Source organism: Pteropus medius, unplaced genomic scaffold (genome assembly GCF_902729225.1).
Source record: "Pteropus medius unplaced genomic scaffold, Ma_sr-lr_union100, whole genome shotgun sequence".
NCBI classification, from domain to species: domain Eukaryota; kingdom Metazoa; phylum Chordata; class Mammalia; order Chiroptera; family Pteropodidae; genus Pteropus; species Pteropus medius.
In genome coordinates, this window is record NW_024349225.1 from 2806170 (window position 1) to 2822477 (window position 16308).

Consider the following 16308-nt stretch of genomic DNA (forward strand, 5'->3'; position numbering starts at 1 on the left):
AGAGATGGACAGTGAGGAAAATAACACCCCCACACACATAACACACACACACACACACGCACACACACACACGGTGGGAAGAAGGAGCACTGAGCAGATGGGAAGAGATGGAGGTGAGAAACGAATGCAAGGCTGGAATCAGAACACTCCTGAGAGGCAATTTCTATCCTACAGTTTCGGCTCAAGAATCGAAGTTTGATTGTCCTGTGGAGGATTGCTAATTCCAGGACCGGAAGACCCTGGCCCTCGGCTTCACAGCTGTTCCCTGCAAAGGTCCTTATTTACAGCCATGGACTCGCGGAGGCCACTTCAGAGCTCTCCCGTGTCACTTACTCCTATTTCCCCAGCATAGTCAGAAAGCCTCAGCTTATTTAAAGAAGCTAGCATAGACCTAAAGTCAGATTATTCCAATGCCAGCTCTGACTTGATCCACGGTTTTAGCTCTGGCCCCACAGTTTTGGCCAGGGATGCTCTCTGGAGTTGACTTGGATCTGTTTGCATTCTGACACCCTAATCCTACGAAATCTTTTAAAAGAAGTGTCTCTGTCACCTTCCTCAGTCCGTCAGTAGTCCGTTCAATCTCCCACAGGCAAGGAGACGATTAGGAAAGTCAGAAGCTGTAGATAATTCCCAAATGACAGAGAAAAATGGCCTTCGTCGCCTTAAAATTTATTATTTCCTTCTTTTACTTCCAGTGGTTTTACTTCTCATCTCCATCAATCGCATCGCTCCTCCGCCACCTTTTTGGGCAGAATTCCTCTGAATTACCTTTGATTCTACGCTTTCTCCCTCCATTCCTGCTTCATCAAATACCTCGTTTAAATGTTTAGAGGGATAGTTTGTGTAAAAGCTTTTCTCAGTGACTTTTAGTCACTTTCCTTCTTTTTTATTACAGAACTCCAATTTTTGGCTGGGCATAGTACTGCCATTATTTAAAATATTTTACATACATTTTAGTCTATAAAACTCAGCAGGCATCACTGCTTGAACTGCTCATTTTCTAGTCATCATACATTGCTTTAAATTGTTATTGCTTATCTTTTTTCACGTTCACGCACTCCAAATAACACTTATCCTAAAATTCATTGTAAACTTGGTAATCCCTAATGCAGTGCCCTGCATGGCGAAAGCTTCAGTAAGTAGTTATTGATCAACCTATAGCTGAATGATTAATTTAGAAAGAACCAGAACCATAATCGCTCAGAGTCTGAATATAGATTTTTTTTTTCCAGTTGGAAAAATCAAGAAAGTAACTGAGCTCTTTTTAGATTTTTATAAAAAGAAAAAACTTCAGATTTCAATGAGTTTTAGTTTTAAGGCCACAGTAGCTATGATCACCTTAGAACAAATATTCAGTCCAGCTAAATTAGGTGGTTTATAGTGTCTTAATCAACCGTTCCTATTCCTGCTTCCACGCGATTTCTTCACTATTCCTTGGAATCATTCCTGACCCCTTCTCCCACCTAATCCTCCAAGTCCCAGAGTCAGCCCCATCTTTTCTGTGCCTTCTTCCCTGGCCACCCTCCTTGGCCGTCACCTCTTCCTGGGAGTGCCTGGGTGACCCCTCCTGTGGTTAACACGTCAATCACAGCAAGATAACATATGCTATATATATTTTGATGTATATTCCTATTTCTTCATCTGAATTCAAGGACTCTTTGGGGCCAGTAGAGTGTCCCATACCTTTTTATACTTTCAGGTCAAGCACAGGGCCCAGCCTACAAATACTTATTGATGATTATCACCTGGATGACAGCTGACTTCTCTCTCTTATCAGGATGTGTGAGAAATTGACAGAGAGGTACTGACTTCTCAGCCTTAGCCCTGGCTGATATTAAAAACCATTCTCTTGGGCTTCTTTTTTGACAAAACAAGATCAAATGCTTCTTAATAAGCAATCAAATCTTTGCCAACAGCTGTTTCAACTGATGGACTGGGTGAACGTCTTACGGAAAATTTCCATGTGATTACTCTGTCTTGGGATTCACAGAGCTATTTCTGCAGTTATCTGAGAGAATGGTACCCAGACAGGCACCTTCCTCTCACTAGTCTGCTAACTAGTACTGTACTCCCAGTACAGCTAATTTTCAATTTTTCTTTGAGATAAATGAAGATGGTATATAGTTCAAGAATCTAATCACAGAAAGGTCAAGAAATTGAAGCCTAGGAGGTTTGTATGTACTTCATCTTTTCTAATAAGATTACCTTATATGGCTCTCCAAGAACAGTAGAACCTAGTGTATCCATTTCTCATACATTTGGAGTAGGTGACAATATCTTCAGTACTCTAGATTGCCATCTGTCTGCATTATCAAGAAAGAACAGGTTTTCCAGGGCAATTTTAAAAGATACGTAAGATCTCAGGAGGAATGTTTAACCTATCTAACTTTTTTTTTAAACATTTATTTATTTATTTTTTTCTTACAAAAAATTTCCTCCCTTTCATCAATGGTACTTTGTGAAAGTACCATTTAGAAGGTGATTTTCTTCTCTTAGCTTTAAACCTACCTCCTCTACTTGCTTTGTGGTGCCGCCATAGGCACTCTGTAAGCTGTATTTCTGCTTTGTCGTTTGATTTCCTGGCAGGCTTTCTCAGGAATGGGTGCTAGAGGGACCCTGGAGACTTAGAGGCAGGAGGAAGGACTAGATCCCCCTCGTCCGCTTCCTCTCACCTCAACCCTTCGCCTCACTTCACTCTGCCAGCGGCAGCTTATTTCAGTAGCAGCATCTGGATTCAGTTTACAATTTCCCCAACACTCATCAGCATCCTCGCGCGTGCTCCCTCAGAGGACCAGCAGCAGCCAGGCCCTTCCTCCAGGTTCTCACATTTAAATAATTTTCACCTCTTCCCATCGTTCCTTTGGCCTTACGAATGGTAACTGCTTATAGCAGTTGCAGCCTTTGTGAATGCTTCATATATATATATATATATGTATATATATATATATATATATATATATATATTTATATTTATATTTATATTTATATTTATTTTTTTTTTCTCTTTAGATTCTTCAATGCTTACTTAACGATTCTTGATCAAATTCACTCTGTTTAAGTAACTGATGTCATTTCTGTCTTGAATGGACCCTGATTGACAGAGATCACAGAGGTTGTCTTATGTGTTTGGAAGTAATAAAACTATTTTAAGTAAATTCTTTAATCCATTTTTTTAAAAATTGCCACCAAATGTGTCTGAATTAGTGGCATGTTCTAGAAACCATATTTTTTTTCTCCACAGTAACCTACTGACCAGGCTCGATGCTAATATTTCAAGACTTAAAAAAAAAAAAAATTCACAATTCTCCATGTCCAGCAAGTGAGAGTTGATACTGCTCTGTGTCCTCCCACACCCCAGACAAGAGGGGATGACTTGGAACAGGAATATCCATCAGCCCCACTCTTGTGACACCTTGCAAATCCCAGGAGAGGGCAATACAGGACTCTATAAGAATCATCACCCCTAGGAGGCCGATGATCCTGAGCCATTCTTGCTTCTGGCAAGGGGAGGAGAAGCCCTACTGGGAGCAAGAGAATTCATTTAAATATTCCTTTCAACATCACTCAGCATGACTGCAAATGGGCTTAAGGGACCGAGTTAGCTATTCTGAGGTCAGGGGAAAATTTCTCTCTTGAGAACTTCTGTGCTCAGAGGTAGTGCTTGTTGCCATTATTCATTTTGTAGCTGCTTCTGGTTTTTTTGTTTTTTTTTTTTTGTTTTTGGTCATTATGGAATGGTATTTTTGGCAGAGTAGAAGTTTTTAATTTTAATGAAGTCAAATTTGACCCATTTTTATTCCATGGATCATGCTTTTGGTATTGTATTTAAAAACTCATATTTAAACCCAAAAGCACATAGATTTTCTCCTATGTTTTCTTCTGGAAGTTTTATAGTATTGTGTTTTATCTTTTTTATAAAAGGCGTAAGGTGTCTAGATTTGTTTTTCTTTGCATATGAACGTCCAATTGTCCCAGCAACCTTTGTTGAAAAGACTATCCTTTCTTGACTGAATTACCTTTCCTCCTTTCTCAAAGATCAATTGACTATGTTTGTGTGGGTCTAATTCTGAGCTCTCTATTCTGTTCCAGGTTCATCCATTTTTCAGGTAGTGTTTATTAAGCACCTATTACAGGGGAACATTCTGCTTAGACACAAAAAGGAAAGACAATGTAACTGCTCTTAGGTACCTCTCTGTCCTGATCATCAGAGCCATAGTTTATTGAATTACCTTTGCTCCTTTTTCAGCTTGGTTACTGACACCGTGGACATATGCACAGGGTGCCGAGAGTTCCCAGAACACAAATGCAGAAAGCACCCAACCATTTCTTCCCACCTCTACCATGGCTGTTTCCATCAGGGTCCAAGACATAATCAGTTTTTACCAGGATTTTTATAGTCTCCTTCTAACTGGGTTCTCTGGTTCTATGCTTGCTTTTCCTCTGCTCAGAATCTCCAATGGACTCCCTTCTACTTCAGAGTGAGAGTCAAAACCCCTCACAATGGCCCTCATGGGCTGATCCTATCGTGTTCCTGACCTCATCTTCTGTTCTTGCCCCCATCATTCTGTTCTGCCTCTCTGGCCTCTCTGGCACTTCAAAGGTGCCAGGTAACCTTGTTTCAGGGCATTGCTTGTACTCGGCTCTCTGCCAGGGATATAATCTTGCTGGGTGATTGCATTTCCTCATTCCCGTGATTCCTTCAGTTCTTGATGCGATCTACACTATCAGCATTCATCACAACTCTACTATTTTATTCCTCTTTCTCTTTAAACTCTCCCCATACCATAAGTTCCATGAGGTTATGAACTTTTGTCTCTCCTTCTTCCCCTTCTTCCTTCTCCTTTTGTCCCCCTGTGGTGCCTAGAATAATGCTTGGAATATAGTATGAATTCACCAAATATTTATGGAATAAAGGAATGAAAGCATGGTAAAGAAATAGGGACAGTTTGGGGGTAATCCCAGTAAGCTATCAGTTTCTCAAGGAAAGAGGAGCTTGTAAAAGCCATCACTGATTCCCAGTGCCTGGCATGAAATAAATGCTGAATAAGTGAATGGGTAAAAGACCATTTACTCAGATATGCACTTTATAGTTGAGAACACTGAGGCGCAAAACCTTAAGCCTTAAGTGATTTCCTGTGATTATGTATCCAGTAGTGGCAGACATCGCATTTGATACTGCAGGTATATATAATGTTTACATTTCACCATGGTAAAACTATGATCTCTACAGCAAGATGAACTAATTGAATCAGGGGAGGCCAAGGGGAAGCTGTGTGGGTTAAAATACTTCTAGGTAGGATTTCGAAGGAAGGGAACCTCAAAGGAAAAAGAGTTCACCTCCCTCCCAAATCCCTATCTTGGCTGAGATGTCCGTTAATGCAGGAGTGGGCACCAGAAGGTCCTGATGGCACCCATGACAAGCAGCTGTCATGACTTTTGCTAGCCAGCTAACATAGGCCGTGCAAGGTAGGAGCTGAACTGATTGAACCGCCCTGCAAGGCCTTTTCCCATCTGCATCAAGAGGCAAAAGGCTGGAGCATTACAAACACCTGAGGTCCCTAAGACGAGGAAGCAATTTTCTCGCACCTGGGCTCTTCCCAGAGCGCATCGGACATTACCCGGAGAAAGCTACCCTTCTCGGCGTCCTTCTCCGAGCCTCTCTATTTGACCCCAGATGGAGATCCCCATCCCAGCTCAGGTCTTCCAGAAAAGTGAAGAAAAGGGGTGAGATGTAGCTGGCTCTGCTCTCAGCGTTCTTCTGTCTAGAGGTAGGTGCTGGGCATGGGAATTATCTGCATCAATCCCTTCCTTTGAGTTCAGTTCAAAAGCAAGTGGCCATTAAACTGCTATAATAATATCACAGATGCTCTTGCTGGTGCTTGTACAGGTAACTGGGCATGCTCGTGTCTGGTCTCTCCATAAAGGCATTTACAGCGTCTCGTTCTGTATTGCCTGTTTTGCTGAAAACTTAGGTCATTAGAGAACAAGTAATACTGATTTGTATTTCATATTTGTATAACTTATTGTGTATGGCTTTGATGATTCTGTCATAATTTTAGACAGTTACGAAAGATACTTTTCTCATGGAATGTCAGGATAGTAACTTGGAAAATTGAGGGCTGTCTTGTGAGGAATGTAAAAGATTAGAAAGTCAAACAACTAACTTCAAAGGTTTTTACCAAAACCGGTCTGGGGAAAAAAAGGGGAAAGAGATTCCTCGTATGATATCATAGAGTAAAAAATGCTGCTTTTTTATTTAAGCCTGCTGTAATTTTTGTTTGTTTATTTATTGTCTATCAGTAAACCATTAATACGTCTAAGTATGTTTCAAGTTTTCTCTTTAAATTCGCCATGCTTATCATTATTCACTGTACTTGCTTGAAAGTTTGCTTTTAGAGATTTAGACAGTTGATGAACTGGATTCGTCATTTGATAAAGTAGAACCACGATCGAATGAAACATCTTTTTAAGTTGCTGTTTTGCCTTGTAATTTTATCCTTTTATGCATGTTACAAGAGAAAAAAGAGTTTTTGGGAAAAGCATCACGACATAAATTCTCCTCATGCAGTATTTCCACGGAGGATCACTTCGGTAAGTCAAGCGCTCTTTGAAAGTTTCCGGAATGGAAAGAGCAGCTTGATTTTCACCGTGCAGGATCTGACGGACAACACCAAATTTTTCTTTGCATATGGCCACGTTTTCTTGGACTCACGAAGGGTGGGGGGTGGGGAGCCTGGGACTCTTTTTATTCCCTCTGAGGGTTCTTCTCTTTCTCTTCCTCCTCCACGTGGCTGAAGGAGCAAAGACCAATGTGAATGGTTATTAAATAATCACTTGTTACAAATATCTGATTAGGATTTGGAACATGTCAACAGTGGTTGCCTGCCAGCCTCTTGGCAGAGCTCTGATCACATTAGGTTTGGGGTAATCAATTTATTCTAATACAGACCGTATTGGATGATTGAGATTTTAGGTCTTTTTATTTCCTTTAAACAGCCTTCTGAACTAAATGCTTATTCTTTTGAAATGTAGCCAAATTCTGGCCACCACAGGAGTTCAGGGTTAAGATGAAGATCCCAGTACTTTAGGTATTTTCTTCTCTTATGCAGAAACACTTAGAAAATTGGACAGAAAAATTATGTTTCTGATTTTCTTTCATATCTGCTGATTATTTGAGTTTCATTAGGACAGTGATAGTAACCTTTTAATCTATGGAAATTTTTCTGTAAGAAAGCCTTCCTCCTCTTGCTTTCTTTTGCTTAAATTTTAGGTAAACAAAGAGGACCCCAAAATTCAGCATCCAAACCCAATAATAAACAGCAGCAGTGGGGTGGACAAAGGCCCAGAGAAGGGAGCAGAGGCGGGTTTTGGGGGCAAGACATTATACAGATTGACAACTAGCAATGCCAAGGATTGGAAGGGTGAATAAGCCGAGAGGTTGAGCATAGGAATCGTTTGGGGCCCCCCTGGAAATGGGGCTACAAGAAAACCATGTTCTAAAGGAGGCATAAGGATAACGTCAATAGGCCAAATATTTTGAGATCTATGAGGCAGCAGAAGAAAGACAAGAACTCCACGCGAGGTGGAGAGGAAGTGAAGGTTTGAGCAGAGGCGGCCAACTGAAAGGCCCGCGGGGAGTAGGCAGGCGTCCTATGTGTGGGGATGCTGTTAATAACGCTTAACAACAGATGCGGTACCAACATTTACCAGTCAGAGCAGATACCGGCCCCAGGGGTAGAGCAGGGTCCTGTAGGTTCCTTGTGACACCTGGCATTTCTCCTTTTTCTTGGGGAGAGCTGGAAGATCCTCAGGGAGGAGGAGCCTGGGACAGCTGGAGAGTCAGGGACACATTTGGAAGGCACCGGATAGTGCTGATTTATCAACCAATATAAAGTTTTCAATAGCCTAATAAGTCGTTTGGCTCCACTGAACTCGTAGGTTATCGGCCCTTGCCACGTGGGGAAAGTAGACGCTGTGAAGAGGCCATAGAGGTGCAGATGGGGGTAGGCCTATAGCTGCAAGCGAATGGATTTTAAGTCCACTGGAGATCTCCTTTTAAAACCTATTCTTTAACCCTGCATGGGTGAAACAAGACACACCTGCAGAATGATCGTGGACATTTGTCATCATATGAGACTTTACGCTCAGGTTCTAAATTAGCCAATGCCTTATAACACAAACATCTCAGATAAGAAACCTCACTTGTTTCGGACCTCTTTATTCATTCATTTCTCCATTTCTTCACTTATTTATTTGACACTAATGGAGATTATTTTTGTTCTTCATGTTCTGTCGCTTACTTCCTAATATCTTTCTCAGGCTACCCGTCTTCAGCTCCCATTTAGCTTCTCAGAATAGTACCTGAGTCTTTCCTGCACTTTGACATTGTACAGTAAGTCCAAAGTTCCTTTACTTTTGTGTTTATCTTACTGGACAACTTCCATGCACCGGGCACTGTACTAGGCATAGTTTTTCTTCGTGCTCTAAGGGGCTTACTACCTAACTCAACACAACTACCCACTGGCGAAGTGTTACTGAGATGCTGTAATGGTCGCTATCACCGTCCTCAGTCCTTAGAGATGCGGACCGAAGGGCTTTCTCTCTCTTTTGTTTTCCGCCTCCCTCTCCTGTGCTACCATAGCTGTTTCGCCTCAGGGCGCCTCCTCCTGCTCTGCGTTTCAAAGTTCTTATCTTGCTACCTTGGCAACCCTCATCTCTGCAGCCCCTTCACGCCCTTCTCCCTTTCCTCTGTGGCTTTTCAGACTTGCTTGCTCACCGCCAATCCCTCTTTCCCCTCCTACCAGTCTTGGGTATCCAACTTCACAGGAAAAATTTTTACCAGCTCCATTCATCAAGGCCTGGGGGGTATTTCTGCCCTTTGCCCTTGGCTGGTACATAATGCTGACAAGCTTCCCAAAGGTTTGGGTGGATGAGAAATATCACACCCAGTGGTGGAAGGATGCTGCTTGACAAAAAGGAACAGTAGATACTTCAGACTGACTTAGGGAATTGAGTGAAAGACAGAATGGGTGAAGGACAAGTGCACTTTTTTTTTTTTTTACTTAAGGCAGGCTTCCTTCATCTGAACTTCGGAGGGGCCGTGAAGTTCTGCAAGCAGCACTGTGCAGGCCGGGCCATGGAGGCTGCTCTGGTTGGGAGGCTTGTCGGGTTCCATGCACTCACTAGGTTTCCTTCAAAGTTGCTTTCTCTTCAGTTTACTGCCAAACTTGCGCCAGACTGAGCAAAGACACCAGGGAAGGTTAAACACCAGCGGATGAGGCTTCCCGATATCTCCCGCTCAGAGGTGCGTGGTCATTGCTGTTTACGTGAAAATGAGAGCCCGCCAGGCCCTCTGCCCTGGTCCTGCTGCTTTTTAAGGATTGGAATGGGAGAAGGGGCCCGGTCCACTTTCAGGAATGTGCCTACTTCCATACGAGGAGGTAATTGCTATACCAAATGTTCTGTGTTAAATTGTGTCCCTCCAAAAAAGATATGTTGAAGTCCTAACCCCTGGTAACTCTGAATGTGACTTGACTTAGAGATTGGGTCTTTCCAGAGCTAATCAAGTTAAAATAAGGTCATCGGGGTGGGCCTAATCTAATATGACTAGTGTCCTTTCAAATAGGGGAAATTTGGATATAGAGACAAACGCAGAGGGAAAATGATGTGAAGACACTCAGGGAGAAGATGCCACATTCCTCTAGTGATGCCTCTACAAGCCAAGGAACGCCAGGGATTGCTCGCAAACACCAGAGGCTAGAAGAGCCCAGAAAAGATTCTCCTCTAGACCTGTCAGAGAGAGCACTGCCCTGCCGGCATCTTGATTTTGAACTTCTAACTTCCAAACCTGTGAGGCAACACACTCCTATCGTTTCAAGCCCCCCCAGTTCCCGGGATGGCAGCCCTAAGAAAGTAGTACTCCTTAATCGACAGCCCCTCAGCAGGCCTGCCTCTGGCCTACCACAAGTCATATAAGAAAGATAAATTTCTTCCACTTGCAGTGTGGAAAGAATTACCGTGTCTTGCAGACACGTTTGCGTGCAAAGGCAGTGTTTGTCAATGGGCTTATGATATACAATATCTTTTCTGCTATGTTACAGCAGCACTGTCCAATAGTACAGTAGCCACTAGTCACATCTGGCTTTTAAAAATAGAATTTAAATTAATTAAAAGTATTAAGTAAAAATTCAGTTTCTCAAGCATATCAGCCATATATCAAGTGCTCAGTAGTCAAATGTGGCTAGTTGGTACTGCATTGGACAATTCAGATACAAAGCAGATTCGTCGTTGTAGAAAGTTCTACTGGACAGCACTGTTCTAGAGAGAAGGGTATTCTAGTTAGTTGAATGTTCTTGTACTACATATGCCTAAAATAAGAAGAAGAAGAAGAAAAGAAAGAAATCAAAAGGAAAAAGGAACCAATGCAGTTAACCCTGAAACTGTATTTTGATAATTCTAAAAGGATGTTATGATCTTGAAATATTTTAGAGACGGGAGTATCAATTTCAACACTCACTGTACTGACAGAGTGCTGTAATGCTGGCAAGTTTAACTTGGATAGATTGAATGCTAAATAAATCAGCGTTTGCTGTCTAAACTGCGGCCCCTAAATAAAACCTAACTAAGTCTGGGGAATAATTTTGGAAGATTGAAAGTCATTAGACTCATTAGTTCTGACTCGAGCAAGACAAAATAAACAACCCTCACGGCCTGACTTGGAACCAACCTTCTAAGTCAAAGTTAAACCCTCTGAGTTTAAATGTATCATGAATGTTTTTCTTCATTTGACTATGTTTCTTTTCTGTTTTTTCTTTTTTTCCAGTGTTTGTTCCATTGTTTTCTGTATCCTAATTGCTCACTGTCTCAGAGGTCTAGGACTGTTAAGGATTGAATAGCTAAGCGTGGCTCTCTGCCTCTAGTGCAGAATTCAACCAAGCAGACAGTCTCAACTACCTGCATTCTAAGGCCTCGTCCTTGTGGGACCATAACCAGCTCAGGAATAAAGCCAGTAGTTTGATAACACTGCCACGATTTCTCTTGCCCTCTTATTTTGTTATAATGTAATTTTTACATTCTTTCCAAACCTTTGGGTCAGAGTGACATTCAGTTTTTGCCCCTCTGACCTCTAGCTGCAATTTTCTTTGTCTGGGTTACAGGGAGGGAGACTAGATTTTCCCTTTTTATTGTGGTTAGAGGGTTCACCAAGGAACAATGGCAGGAATGCAGCTCTGAATTCTCAGATCACGGATAACTAAATGACACTTTACAGGCAGAAAGGACTCCACAAATATTCTTAACCGACTGGTTGTCTTAAAGAAATTAACACTCTTCTATAAAAAATAGTTTTGTCTGCATTTAAGAAATAAAGTGGTACTCAGATTTGAAATAGATTGCCAGAGAAGGACTTCACCCCAACTCCTAAGGGAGAAAAGTCACTATATCTGGCTTCACTGATAACAGTGATTTGGACATTTATTTCTTTTCTTCCACCAGAAAAATGCTCTGTCAGTTATGTTGCCAAGAGCTACAGAACGGACGGGGCTCTAATGAAGGCTTATTAAGATGGCACGACGAAGAGACACTCCTGGTGAACACAGGGTCATTTTCTGCTGGTGCCCTGTGGGAGAGGCCAGTGATTATTACATCAACCAAGAGGAAAGATGAACAGATGAAGCAAGAGAGAGAAGTTTAATGGGAGAACAGCTTCTGTGTTCAGAGTGGAGAGGTTCTACCACATTTTCAAGCCACCTCTCATCCTAAGCTTTCTCTCGAGTACAAAAGGTACACGGCATTTCTCGTTTTAAGAAATTCAGTTCATAAAAATCCAAACAAAAACACTCAGAACATCCTTTGAAAAATAGCCATTATTATCGAAACAAACAAACAAACAAACAAAGCCCTTTCCAAATTACCAAAGTATAGGTATGCAGGATTTCTTTGACTAATGAGATTTGGCAAAAATCTCTGTTCTGGTTTTATGCAAATTCATTATTTTTTTTTTCCACCTGGCTTCTGAACACTTCATGACTCACTGGTGCTGGTTTATGACGGGCTGGCTGCTGCTTCTCTTACATCAGGGCCCTTATTACAAGGTATAGACCATTGCCGGTCTCTACTGAGGTTTGTAGCTCCAGCCTAGACGTCTTTCTTGAACCCCAGATCCATATACCCTATCATCTTGGCAGGACTTTTCCACTTAATGGTCTCACGGACACCTCAGACTTAATGATGTCCCAAGCTGTCCTGCAACCAAAGTCTTTGCATGTCAGTTTTTAGTAATCCCCAAAATTCATCTGCTTAGGCCCGAAATCTTGGAATCAACCTTAATTTTTCTTTCTCTCATTTTTTTTTTTCCCTTTTTTCTCCCCACATCCCACATCTACCAGTTAGGAAATTCTCTTTCAAAATATCTCCAGAATCTGACCACTTCTCACTTTCTCCACTGCTATCACTAGGCACTACAATCTCCCACCTCGGGATACTGTTGCAGGCACGGTTTGATTTCAATGCTTTAAATGACCCAGTCCCACGGACTACTAAGATTCAGACCTTCCGTCAGATTTAAAGTGCTTCCCTCTTCCCACTTTCTGAATCCTGCACTGGGGAGGGAGAATGGATGCTTGTTCTACTTTTTCAGCCCCTGGTCACTATCCCAGGCTTGTGACTCCTTCTGAATTAGAAAGAAGAAATTAAGGAAACAGGACAGGATTCAGAGATTGGTATTTTTACAATCTGCCTTTGATGTTCATGAAGCTTGGCAGATGTAGATGTGGATCTTTCCTTTGGGATACATTTTGTGGGTTTCTAGGACACTCCCCCACTGGGAATCCCCAGTGACCAGTCCTATGATGTGGGATGTGGCTGGCCACTCGGCAGACAAACTCGCAGGCCCTGGCATCGGGCCTTCCACCCCACGAGACTCTCTCTGGTAAACCTCTTGAGCAAGGTCTCTTTGAAGATGGGTCCAGGCTGGCTCCCAGGAGACCTGTGTATATGGTTGACGGGAACCTCTCCGACGTCCTTGCCTGTGTGAAAGTGTCCTTCGCCTCCGCTGCTGTCCACTACCTCCGAACGCTGTTCCTCAGCATGGCTGAGCCCTGGCCTCTCGCCTTTAGATATTTCAGCTGAGTCAGATGCCAGTTCGTTGAGAAGTCCCTCAGAGCCCCCACACTCGACCTCAAAGTGGGGGTGGATAAGACATCCCTCTTCTTCCTCTTTGTGGAAGAGACAGGGCCAGGGAGTGGATGCAGAACATAATGACAGGTTCTCCAGGCAAATTCTTCCTCTCAGCGTTTTTCAGTTTCAATCCTGTCGTACCCTCGAGATTGGTGATAGATTAGGGATTGGCAAATGGGTGTCTGGGTTCTACTATTTTATTGTCAGCCTATAGGGAGAACAATAAGATAAAATGAGTCATAGTTTGGCATGTTCTTACAACTTTAAAATAATAAAGAAATGAGCCGGGTTGTCAAGATGTCCCCTAATTCCTCCTTGCTCTCACCTGCTACCTCCTGCTGAGCCTGGAGCCGTCATGGGCCCAGCTCCTCCTTCTCTTCAGGTTTCAGCTTAGACGTAGCTTCCCACAGAGGCCTGCTTTGTCTGCCCAGTCTGTAAAAGGTCCCTGTGTCACTCTCTCAGCCCCCTCTTCCTTTCCTCCATGGATTGATGACAGTCTGTAATCATGTATGTATTGATGTCATGAATTCCTGTCTCCCACACCAGACCGTTAGCTCCAGGACAGGGGCTGAGTCGTTTTGATTCATAGTAGCCTTCGTGGAAACCAGTGCAGAGTCCGGCGTGAAGCTGCTGCTCAGAAACGTTGCAGTGCGGTTTGGTGCCGTGTGGCCTGCAGTGGATGTTGACTGTGCTGCTTACCGTCTGCGCGTTCTCAGGAAACTTCTTTTCCTCTGCTGTATAGTTGGGACAATAATGGTATCAATTAAGAGAAATAAAGTGTTTAGAAGAGAGTCGGACACATAGCGACTCCTCTAAAAGCGTTTGCGATGCTTGATCACTGCCCACGGCGAAGCATTGTCTACGTATGAAGCGAAGTGTTCTTAGCGAACATGCTACCAGGAAACAGTTATCTTTCCAGTAGCATCCAGGGAAAACTCGGCAGTGTGGCGTGCTTTGGGGAATGTGGACCATCTGTAATGCCTCGGAGCTGGGAGGCGCTGTGCACAGAGCTGGGGAGAGAATGTTCGGAAGAGCAGTCGTGCTAAGCATTCAGCATTAGCTCTTGTCTTTTTCATGTCTAAATGCTGTGATATTGGGAAGTTATTCGATTTCTCCAAGGCTCAATTTCTTTACATTTAAAATGGTATGATAACAGTACGTTCCTCATAGGGCTGTCGTGAGGATCCATAGCTTTGTACGTGTGATAGTGTTTGGTGTATCATAGTGCTCAGAAAAGGTAGCTATTATTAATATCATTACCAGTAACAAAAGCCACAGAAAAAAAGAGGACGAGTCCTCTAGAGGTAAACTTTTAAAAATTGCACAGTGTGGTTTTTTTTAGCAATTAGCGTTATGACTAGTATGTGGCTGTTGGATGTCATCCCCCTATGAAGAAACCAAGCTTCCCCCACAAAAAAGTCTCAGTAGAAAATTAATAAAAAATATTTCCATTTCCTACTCTTTTCAAATAACATTCACCGCAAAGTAGTGTCTAGTATAGAACATAAATCAGATTGCAAGCGTGAGGATTGTTTTGAATCCCAATAATCTCTGGATTCACAGGTATGTGAAGCACCTCCCTGTGAAGGCACCCTCATCTCTTTGTACTGACGCCAGCTTCTAAATCAAGGGTGCGGGTGGTATTTCAACCAAACTCAACTTCTGGAATATTCTCTCCTTACACAAAGAAATCTCTTAGTTTTAAATCTGTAAAACATTAATCTAAGATTCTCAGTGCCTGGTTTACTAAAAAAAAAAAAAAGAAGTTTGGAATACCTTAGAAATGCATACTTCTCATTAGTTCTTTGATGACCTGAATGAAAAAGCTAGATTCTTACTTAGAATATCTTTTATTTACATTTATTTCTTTGTTTAAATTGTGTACCCAATCTTTTATATCGGGGGGCAAATGAAGCCGATAAAAGCCATTCTATCCACAGGATTTCTTCTCAGAACGGGCTGGGAAGGCCGTATCCTGGGGTGGCTCTCAGCAGCTTCCCGTTATAATCAGTCTTCACTATTAAATATTTTGAGGTCATTCTCTTGGTCCTTTTAAAGACAGTCACTCTCTTTGACTATGTATATTTGATGTGATGTCATTTTCTCGTTTCCTCAAGACAACTAAATTAAGCTCCAATTCAAGTATTTTTGGTCAGTGCTTATGAAAATTTAAGTAACATATTTAGCAAGACTCCAAATCCACGGTCGCTAGTTTGCTCATGACGATCACGTTTCTGCCGCTCACCGGAAGCCTAGGGTTCTTGTGTGTACTTTGTTCCTCCCAGGCTGCACTTATGAACTGTCAGCTGTAGCATGTCAGGGAAACTGTTCCGAACCTCAGGGAGCCCTGTGGCCCAGGCAGGGCAAGCCCCGGGGGGGCCTTTCTGCCCTGGGTCCGTTTCGTGTACATCTTTCTCATTTTCTGCATTCACTCACTGAGGGTGCTACTCTAGGTTCAGAGTAAGAATGCCAGAGATGGGGGAATGTGTTAGAGAAAGAGGCCTTCCTTTCCATCTCTTAGTTCAGTGAGATGCCGGTCAGGGTGTTTGGGGAGGAGGCTCACTTAGTCACTCTCCTCTCAGGACAAGCCTTTCTCGTCACCCTTCCCAGTTGCCCTTCCTCCCTTTACCCCAAAAGGTTTCTCCTGTCGCACAGCCGTGGTCTGTGGCACCTCAATGTTGTAAAATGGCAGAGAGGGAATGGGATCAAAGGTGACCCGTCTGAATTTGAAGTGCTGCCACCGAAATGCAGATTGTAGTAGTCCACATTCGCGGTGTGAGCTGGAGCTGGGTGAACCTGCACCACCGCATAGGGCGACGTAACCAGAATAACAGTGAGAGAGAAATTTCACTTGAAGGTTTACTGGTCTACTTTTAGTATTGGCAACTAACTTCCCAATTAGGTGTTTAGGTTTTGCTTATAAAAACACTTGGAAAACACTTACATTGGAAAAATGAAGTTATTTATTTATTTACTCATTCATTCATTCATTCGTGCAGTTTTGGTCAGTGAAATTTATTAAAACTGAGGGACTATATTTTCCAGACATCAGTGCTTACTATACTGAATAGTGTTATAAAAATAGTGACAGATGGCCTTTTGACTGGTAATTTTTAGGTCCCAAACGCTTCA

General features: G+C 42.5%; 1 long non-coding RNA gene across 1 annotated transcript; it reads right to left on the bottom strand.

Annotated features, from left to right (window-relative positions):
- Positions 1-12307: 12307 nt before the first annotated feature.
- Positions 12308-14793, bottom strand: LOC120617543 (uncharacterized). Its single transcript, XR_005656949.1, has 2 exons — positions 13502-14793; positions 12308-13384 (listed from the first exon to the last, which is right to left on the bottom strand). It is a non-coding gene; the product is annotated as an uncharacterized LOC120617543 (long non-coding RNA).
- Positions 14794-16308: the final 1515 nt, after the last annotated feature.